At 43.1% G+C, this 10350-nt stretch overlaps 1 protein-coding gene and 1 long non-coding RNA gene across 19 annotated transcripts in view; one reads left to right on the forward strand and one right to left on the reverse strand.

Moving 5' to 3' along the window:
* LOC147911321 (uncharacterized) overlaps positions 1-2969 on the reverse strand; it is a 207098-nt gene extending 204129 nt beyond the window's left edge. For all 18 annotated transcript variants that reach the window (XR_015550862.1, XR_015550874.1, XR_015550864.1 and 15 more), the window contains exons 1-2: positions 2888-2969; positions 2060-2151 (exon numbers count right to left, since the gene is read on the reverse strand). The gene's annotated coding sequence lies outside the window, so the exon portion shown is untranslated. The remainder of the gene's footprint in view (positions 1-2059; positions 2152-2887) is intronic.
* Positions 2970-7341: 4372 nt separating this feature from the next.
* The window catches only part of LOC147911330 (uncharacterized), a 29592-nt gene continuing 26583 nt past the window's right edge, over positions 7342-10350 (forward strand). The window contains exon 1 of the long non-coding RNA XR_015551030.1: positions 7342-8221. This is a non-coding gene — a long non-coding RNA (uncharacterized LOC147911330). The remainder of the gene's footprint in view (positions 8222-10350) is intronic.

A 10350-nucleotide genomic window follows, 5' to 3' on the forward strand; every position in this document is an offset into this window, starting at 1 on the left:
ATGATGTCCACCCCAGTGGCTGCCCCACCCTTCTCAAGCCTGGGGGAGGGAGAACCTGGGGACATGGAATACTGAGCAGGGGTCCTTCTGGGTGTGGAAAGCGAGAGAGGGGAAGGGAGGAGGCTGAGGGAGAGGCTGAAGGGGCTGCTCTGATGTCTGGAGGGGCTCTCCTCGGTGTCTCCCATGTGAGACAACCCCCTCACAAGTAAGGCCTGACTTCCTTTAGGATGTGGAGGGGGGCCTGTGAGTGACAAAGAGGGGTGAACACACAGACCTGGGTGAAGGGGCGCCTGCAGGTCTGCACGGACAGCAGCGAGGAGAACAGTCAGTGCCCTGTGCCATCTGACACATGCAGGCAAGAAAGTACCGTTACCTTCTCTCAGTTCTACACTCCAAGGTCTTTTCTTTCTACTTCTTTCCTGCTCCACAGCCATCACCCAGGCCTATGGAACAATCACCTTATTCCTCATCTTATTCCCAGCACCTCCCATCTCGCCTCTTAAGTCTACATTCTTAACCATGAAGTCCATCTGAACCCACGTGCTTAGACCAAACGCTAATCACATCCTCCTTCTACTCGCATCTCTCCAAAGTCTTCCCACTGGTCTTAGAACGGAGTCTCAAGTCACCCCTGATCTGGCCCTGCCTGTCCCCGCTCGCCGGTGTGGCTCACACCCCTCCCCCTGTGTTGACTCAGCTCAGCCATCCGTCTTCTCAGTTCATGGACACACCAGGCTCTCTGCTTCAGGGGTGTCCTCATGCGGGTCCCTCTGTCTGAAATGCTCTCTTGAACACACTCCCACACCCTCACTCCAGTCTAACCCTCCAACTAGCTAAATCCAGTCCCATCTCTAGCTCTCAAGCTAAATATCAGTCCTTCTCAGGAGGGCTTCCCTGTCCCCTCAGGTTGAGTCACCTTGTGCCAAACTCCCACATCACTCTCATCATTAACTGTCTAAAATCCAAATTCCCAAATACAATATAAATTCCACGGAGGTGGGACAAGGTCTCTCTGGTTCTCCAGGTCCCCATGCATGTGGCCCAGGGCCTGGCTCATCAGATGAGGAACCATCCCGGTTTGTCTAGGACTGCCCTGGTTTGAACACTAAACGTCCTGTGTCCTGGAAAACCCCTCTGTCCTGAGTAAACAAGGATGGTGGGTCACCATAAATTATAAACTGAAAGACTATCTATTGCATGACAAGCACACATTCCCCTCAAGAACATCACAGGAAAGCTAGAATGAAAAAGGCACACACACATACACACACAATTAGTAGAGGCCAACAACTAAATACAAAATTACTTAACAAGATTCTCTGCAACGTGAATCACCAGACCATTATTTCAGAAAAGTTTCAAGAAACAAAGTTAATTCCCTTTAGAAGGCAAGGTGGTGAGGACAGTCTTTTTAGAGACTACTGCCCTGCCCTGCAATCTACAGTGTTGCTTAGTACTCCTCCAAATGATTTGAAATGTCATAAAGAAAAAAATGCTCAAAATAAATCTGGCTACTGGCAAATTCAATGTTAAATTTGTTATTAATACAAACAAGTTCCAATCATCTTTTTCCCTGAATGCTCCTATATTTCAAATTTTTGTAGAGGATTTATAGGACTTTAGAAGTCAAGTTGAATGGGTCTAAGGAATGTTGCTGAGTATCCCTGCTAATATTTAATGGGATGTCTTCTAATACTACATACACATGCAAAACATTTCTGTATTTATATTATATATAAATCCTGACTTTTGAGTATTATGCAATGCAAGTAAATCTATATTTTCTACTCTAATACACATTTGCAGTTATTTACACTTGTTTTATGTGTTCTTATTTGCATATAACTGTACTCACTGAAATATTTACCACACAGAACCACACACAGCTTACCATCTTTCACTTGAATATAATTCATCAAACATCAATAATTTTTCTCAAGATACCCTCACTCTCAGTGGCCATGTGGTGACAACCTGAGCCCAGGAAAGCCCACTAGCAGGTCTTCTGCACAGCGGAGGCTGCCGGAACCTGTTGGTACGAGGTCCACAGGGTACTCACCTGGTCACACAGAAATCCATGGATCAGCGAGGACAGGTGGACTCTGAGCCTGCTTTCACCTCAAACTTGAGCTCCACGGATGCTTTTCGTGTCTGAGGGGGGAAAAAAAAGCGCAAACAAGCTTTTGAGGCCTTTTATAGGGTGTTGGATGGAAAGGCCACCCCATTCACTTTTCTTTTTTGTATTTGCTGATTTAACTGTAACTGTTGGCTGAGACTGGATTTTCCCGATTCCTATCCAGTCACCTGCTCCCCAAGATGGGAGGAAGCAGCTTCGTGCTGTGTGCACTTGTGTCGCTCAACTCTCTTGGCTGGACAGAGACTTTTTGGTGACTCTGGACCCTTTAAACAAGCTTGTCTTTTAGGGACCCTGTAAGTGACTCGCTGACTTGTAAACAATTCCCACACTTCATTCAGGGCTGGGGAGATTTTCAGGCCCTGGAGCAGGTCTCCCAACCTCCGCACCATTGACATCTGGGGCCGGATGATTCTCTGTCGGGCCGTCCTGGGCCCTGGAGGACGCTGAGCAGCATCCCTGCCTCCCCCTCTAGATGCCAGGAGCGCCCCCATTAGTAACAACCCAAACACCGCCTCCAGACGCGGATAAGCCCCCTGGGGACAAAATCACACGGAGGACGGTGACGGGGACTCTGAGGAGGGGCCGGCGGCGCCCGGAGCCGGGAGGAACAGCAGCCTCGGGCGCCCTGAGCGAACAGCCCGGGGAAACGGGGCTCCGGGGGGAGGGAGAGACGCCAGGCCGTGACGGGGCTGCCCGCGGCCCAGGCCCCTCCCTGGACCGCGACCGGAGCCGGGACCGCCCGCCGCTCACCGCGCCTCGCCCCTTCGGCCGAAGGTCCACGGGAATGCGGTCCGCGCTGAGAAGACTGGACACACACTGCGCAGACCGCCCGCTCCATCCACGGCGCCGCCCGCGCTTCCGCTTCCGGTCTCGGGCGGGCGTTCGGGGAGGACGGAAGTTCGGGGAGGACAGACGTTTGGGGGCTCCGGGTTGAGGCGGCGGGGGGAGGGGGGGGCGGGGCGGGGCGGGGCCGCGCCCCCCAGCCTCGGGGGAGGTGTCTAGTTTCTAGAGTTAATGTGAGACCGGTCCGCGGGCTGGGTCAGCACCAGGGACAGGGACCAGGTCTAGGGGCGGGGCTGTGGGTGGAAACCAGTTCTAGAGGCGGGGCTGTGGGCGGGGACAAGGGTGCGGGCGGGGCAAGGGGCGGGGACCAGGCTGTGGGCGGAGCCAGGCCCGAGCGTTGTGGGCGGAGACCAGTTCCAGGGGCGGGAAGAGGCGGGGGTGGGGCTGGAATAAGTCAGGCCGACTTCACAGTGGGAGGAAATCAGCTCCAGGGGCGGGGCTGGAGGCGGGGCTGGACCCCTTGACTGTACAGGTAGCTGGATGTTGAACAGCTTTTCTTCATTCCTTTCCCCACCTTTACACAGCCTCATAGAATGATGTGCCCATATTGAGAATTATAAATTTTTTGTGCGTGTTTGCTGTTCTTAATTTCATTAAAACATTGGATCATATATTCACATTTCTCTACAACTTACTGTCCCAAGCCAGTAGATAAGGATATAACGCTATTTTAATTTTAATTTAAAAATCTGGGGGGAGGGAGGCCACTACGTCGTAGATACATGTATAGGAAAACTTCAAAGAGTGGTGCAAAGTCAGTAAAATATTCTCACTCTACCACTGTCTCCCAGTCCTTTTGCACAGAGATAAACATCCTTTTCTCCTCTATCCTTCCAGACATACTGTGTATATGTGGGCCTGTGTATATGTTCAAGCCCAAGAGGGAGGTCCCCAAGCAAAACCTGAAGCCCATGAATTGTCTCATGCGTCAGAAGTTACTGAAAAGAGATTTAAATTTCTGGTGGAAGGAGATGAACTAGTGATGAATCCATAGGAAGACAAGAAAGAAATAAGGGAATTTTACCATTTAAAAGGTCAAAGGAAAAAGTGAGAAAGAAAATGTGTTCATAATATCTGATGTAGCACATCTCTGGATAAGATTCGTATGCTATAAAATGGTAAACACTTATGTCATAAAACAGTAGACATTGAATTTTGATTTATCCTAATTCATTAAATAGTTATATTGGGCAAGAAGAATTATGTTTTTAATGTATGTAAGAACTCTTCATGCTGATTTTTTCAGAGAAGAAAGAAACTATAAATAGTCAAAAGATGAAAAATGAAAAAGTGTATGAGTAGCTAATATAGAAATACAGATTTTCAACCAGAAAATTAAAAAAGTTGTTTTTGGAACCAGAGTCAAGAGTGGGGAAGGTAGATTTCATTATAAGGCTTGAAGTATTATTTGAGAGATGTGCATATAGACACACACACACGCACAAACGGGAGCCTGAATTTGCATTCCAAAGGGATCATCGAACTCTACAAATAATTTGTAAAAAGGATTCACTTTACAACAGTAGAACATATTTTGAAAACTACAGACTTCAAGCATAAAAAAAGCTCTCATCATCCCGGTAGAAAAATGAATGGGGCATCACTTTCCAACCGACATGGTGATAAGCATTTTACATACATTACTCTTGAGTATTTTCACAGCAACCCATAGGAAGATGGTATTATCCATCTCCATTTTGCAGATGAGGAAATTGATGACAGCATATTGCTAAAATTTTCATATAATTTCTTAACAGATGTTGTTTTATGTTAAAATTGTTTATTGAATTTTCTTTTCATTAATAAAACAATATATGCCATTCTTACAAATAAGCAAAGAGTGTGTAAAAACAATTTAGCAAAACGACAGTTTTCTTTTGATATAATTAAATATAACAATCACTTTATTATTTTTCTGCTCTCTGCCTCACATCTAGGAATATACTTCCTATCCTAAAGGCTTACTAGAAAACTCTACTAAAAATCAAGTATCAGGGAATACCCATATTATGCAAGGTTCCTGAATACATGCAAAAAAAGACATTATAACAAGTTTTTGTACAAAAATCTTCGATCATTCATGAACTGATAACGCAAATCATGATTAGGCAAGGTATTTCTGTAGAATGACAAATATTTAAACTTTAGACATTTAGAAAGTAGTTCATTACAGTAACTAATGTGTAGAAGGAGAATTTTTTCAAACTCACTAAGTGCCAGGAAAACGTTTGACAAAATGCACTGCAATATTATTCACAATAGCCAAGAGATGGAAACTACCTAATTGTGCATCTGTGGGTGAAAGGATGAAGAAAATCTGGGGCATCTGTACAATGGAATATTATTCAGCCTTAAAAAGGAAAGAAATCCTGTATTCAGAATTGCTTGCCCGGATCATTTCAGTAATCATGTGCTTTCTTGCTTAGTCCCATCTGGTCCATTCGCCAACCAGAAACCAGGGTGATCCTTTTACAATGTAAGTGCCACAACCTCTAATGGATCCCTAAAAGAGACTTTGGAGGTAGGCTGCCTGGGTACCAGCTGTGTGACCTTGGACGTTTATATAACCTCTAATGTTCCTCATCCATACAATAGGGGTTAATAGTATTGTCTCCATAGCATTGTTGTGAGGATTAAATGAGTGAATACATGTCAGATGCCTAGAATGTGCCTGGCACATGGTAAGGCAACATGAAAAATTTCACTGTAATTATAACCAAATTAAATATTGTGATGGCCTATTAATTAAGTTGAACCATATGAAATTTCTAATATTCACCCATTTTGACCCATTATTATGGTTGAATAAATGATAAAACTCAGTCTAGGCAGATTGTGTAGAGTCAAAAATGATTGGATAAATGAAAATATTATTAGAAAAAATAAGCTGAAGAAGATGGCTTTGCAATTTACAAAGCAGTTTCTCATACTTTGTTTCATCTAATCTCTATAGAATGCTTTTCAGGGTATTATTACCACTGACTCTGAAGGAGTAACTGACTTGCTCCAAATCACACCACATTAAATAACACAATTAGAGTGGAAACATCATTTCGAGTATAAATCCCATATGATATTTTGTTTTCCCTTCATAATATCATCCGTCCTCTCAAGAAAGTGATGAAATAATGCTGATTCATAGGAACTTAGTCTTAAAGAGACATACTCTCAGATGATAAACACTATGTCTTTGAAACAGGGGTGTTGCGAGAAGAAACATGGGACCCATGCTTTCTGGGTTTTCAAGTCCATGCTTAGAGTTCTGGGAAAGAGTAAAAGAAGGGAAAGGGTGAAAAATAGTCCAGAATGAAAAATGTTTGATGTATATGTAACTTTATTGATCACCTCAAGATTCTCTTTTTGTTTATGGTCTGTGTCACCCTACTAGAATATAAATGTTCTTAGGGTAGATCACTGCTATCTTGCAGCAAGTGGTAGGCGCTGAGTAAATATTTATTAAAGGAATGAAAGTGGCCTTGAATACATCTGCTCTTGACTCACCAGAGAACAGCCCCATACTAGGCAAATGGCATCATTAGTAAAATTTTAAAAATCATATCCTTATTAACTCGTAACCATGGATTCAAGGCTCCCATTTATTTCATACTTTCGAAGTACAGAAGAATTCTGGTGTATTTGGGAATGTTTCCACAGCCTTGCTGTAAAATAAAGCAAGACTTTGTGGCCCATTGATTGCTGGTTCCAGCAGGGCCCATCTCTATACTTACCTCTAAATAATTAACTATAGATTTGTTATCCCAGTGAACAGCGATTTGGTATGGAACCTGTTTTATCAGTGTCATGCAAAAGTAGACATTTGGTATGTCTTGAAGTGGTGATATGGATAATAATGTTGATGCAGAAGAAGACAACTAAAAATTCTCTCTGATCTTTGTTAAGTGTATCTGGGTGAAGGGTATCTTGGAATCACTGGATTTCAGAACTCAAAAAGACTCATCCAACTCTTCATGTTACAGGTGAAGAAAATGAGGTCTAAAGAGGTTGAGAGATTTGACCAGGACTAATTCCTGGGACTAGAGAGAGATCCTCTGATTCTCAGCTGGCCACATTGTCATAGCATCTCCAGCTCCAAACAGCCAAGAGAAGCAAGTCTGTTGACTTCCAGGTAGAAGTGATTCCCCTGCACGTTTTTACTTTCTCTCTCTTAGATGCCTGCTCTGCCCTGACAAGGAATTTATCTGGTGTTTACGCTACACTTAAGAAGAGGAAAATGCTCCTGGCAAACATTATTGTGATTCAGTGTGGCACTGGAGAGCACAGTCATGGAAAAATGAGAATCAAAAGAATAAGAGGTAATTAATATTAGAGAAGAAGAGAAAATCTATTATTTGAGTGGGACATAACTTATAAAGTTTACAACTGGTAAGTAAGTTGAGTAATGTGAAAGGAAGCTAGATTCCTATATGAAACATCAAAAATACTGTTATATGAGCCAGAATTAGTTTAAACAAAAAGGAAAAGAAAGGGTGAGTCCACTCTCTCCTCCTGACCTGGGACGCCCATTGTTCCCTGCCCTTGGACATTAGAGGTGCTGGTTCTCAGGCCTTCAGACTTCAGCTGAGTTATACCACCAGCTTTTCTGGTTCTCCAGCTTGCAGATAGCAGATTGTGGGACTTCTCTGCCTCCATAACCTCGTGAACCAATTCCTGTAATACATCTCCACATCTCTATGTTTATAGATATTCTATTTCTGTTTCTCTAGACAACCGTGACTAATACACGTGGATGACAAAGTCCATAGTAGGTGCACAGAGAGGAACTTTCCCAAAGCAAAGGAGGCTCCCCCACCCCACAGGAGAAAGCAACTCATCCCATCCTGGCAGCATGCATCAGCACATGCACGCGCGCACACACACACACACACACACACAAACACAGCTAGCCTTGAAAATGTACTCAAGCTCAAACTCTCTCTCTCTGCCCTATTGTTCATCACAGTGGTTATTTCCACATGGCATGTTATAAATTCTTTGCAGTTTATTATGTCTTTCCTCGCGTTAAGACTAGGTCAAACAGGGGCGGTGAGTCTGTTTAGCTTTTTTGTAGATCACAGGTTTTACACCAGAGTTTTGCATGTAGTAGGTGCTCTATAAATAGAACGACCAAATAGTTTTCTCTCCAAACTGCAACATATTGAGGAATGAAAAGGGTAGTATTAATAATTATGATAGGACAACAGGAAAAATATCTGCTGAAGACAGAAATTGAGGATTTAAAAGGTAAGGTGAACTGATCAGTTTTACATTTTAAACAGATCACTGTAACTAGAATCTCGTTGGCTGAGTACAGGGAGAGAGGATTTGGAAATCTTAAGCTGTAATTGCCAATTTATTGCAGTATACCAAAAAAACTTGATATCTTTGCATAAATGTAGTTAAGTGGATGGGTTTAAAATATTTCAGGAAGTGAACTTTTAGTATTTGAATTAGATAGGTAGGTAGGAAGTTAGGTAGGTAGGTAGGTAGATAGATAGATAGACAGATATAATATATGAGCTCTTTTTGTGTGCCAAGCCATATGAGAACACTGTTGAGGGAAACATCTAGAAAATCTACATTAGTCATGTCTATAAGGAGTATCCCATTTAGTGAGAACTGAATATTGAAAGAAAGAGATGATGCACATATAAGTAAAGTAGAAAAAAATATCAACAAAGAGGAAAAATGGAGTTTTGTAATTTAGGTTGCTAGAGCAGGAGAGTTCACTGTGTGGGAATGGTATTTTGTGTCATTTCTGAAAGGTGATTAGAAATAATTCAAAAGTGAAGGATCTGTAGGAGGATTCAGGAGGGTGGATGGATGGTTCATTGATATGAATGTGGGGTGGCAGAGTGTCCAGAATGACACTCAGGGACAGACAGGATACTAGCACAAACAAGTGAATTTGGGAACACTGAGAGAGAAGTGAATTATTTGGGAAAGTTTTTTTTCAATTTGGAACCTGGACACTGTGAGTCGAGTCATCACTGATGGGCTGAGTGGGCAGGTAGATATTTGGGTCTGGGGGGCAGAGTCAGATCTGTGCTGATTCTTTGAACATTTTTAGCTCATTAGTGGTATTTGAAGCCAGGGAAATGGATATGATTGCCTAGTAGGAGGGTGCAGGTGGACAGCAGATGTCAGAGCAGGGCTGACATCTGGGAAGCATCAGGCATTGTAGGTTGGTTATAAAGAGAAGCCAAGAAGTGACTCAGGAAGTTTGGAGCAGGAGAAGGACAGTGTAGCACTGGTGGATCCCAAGGACAAATGAGCTTTCAAAGGAACTTGGAGGCCACAAAGTCACATGCTACTGCAGGACATGTCAGACAAATAATGAAAAGGCCACATTGGAATAGTAAGAGCCATGACCTGTGAGCTTAGCAAGAGAAGCATCCACAGAATGGGGACATGGGATCGGTTGCCAGTGTGGAAACAGAGGCATTGGGATGTAAGTGAACTTTTCACAATGAGTCCCTGGCAGGAGGAGGAGAGGGAGGACATCGAGGGTGAGGGGCATTAGGAACAATGGATGAGGGATTGGTTTGTAGATGGTAGAGATTTGTGCATATTTGAAACATGAGGCATGATCCCAGTAGGGAGGTGATTGAAAGTACTGCGAATATTGAAAGCATAAGGTCATTGAAATGGAAAGATGAGATGAAAATCAGAATGGTTTTAGCTAAGAAAGAAATATATCTGTATAAAACAACAGAAATGGTGTGATAAATGAATTGCTTATGAGGAAAATTTCTAGATCTGATGACTAGAGTGTGAAATAGTTCTTGGGTGGTGGTTAACAATTTGTCTGTGAGATATGAAGTAGGTCAAGAGAAAATAGTTTTATGGAACTCAAGAAATGGAAAGAAATTAACAGAGCATTCAGGAAGCATTAGAGAATGCATGGAGGCCCATTGGTTGCTGTTGATTCTCTGTTGGGGCCCCCAGGCTCCTCGTGTGCTCTCTCTTCAGCGATGATCCTCAGTGCAGGTGTCAACATGGCATGGCAGGTATTTGGAATCATCCAAAGTCAGAGGCTTGCAGGGCAGATATGATGAGAGTAAAGAATTAGGGAGCGTTGTCAGTGGGTTATTGAAATGATGGACCACAGAATCCAAGATTAATAGGGAGGAGTAGGAAGAGAGAAGGAAGAGAGCCTTGTTAAGATACTCTAACTGGAGTAATCTATTTTCTTAAAGAATGGTTGTATACAGTAGAGTTCTTTGTGTAAAAACTAGAAATGTGTAAATTTGTGGTGGGAATGTGGTGTTTCTGAGTTACTGATTTGCAAGCAGGAGAATTTTGGTTGAAAACAGGCTCTGGGTGTGGAAGTGAGTATCTAAGGGTGGAAGAGTGCGTGATTTCATTAGAGA

This window comes from Ceratotherium simum, unplaced genomic scaffold (genome assembly GCF_057802395.1).
Source record: "Ceratotherium simum simum isolate JZ-2026a unplaced genomic scaffold, ASM5780239v1 HiC_scaffold_43, whole genome shotgun sequence".
NCBI lineage: Eukaryota > Metazoa > Chordata > Mammalia > Perissodactyla > Rhinocerotidae > Ceratotherium > Ceratotherium simum.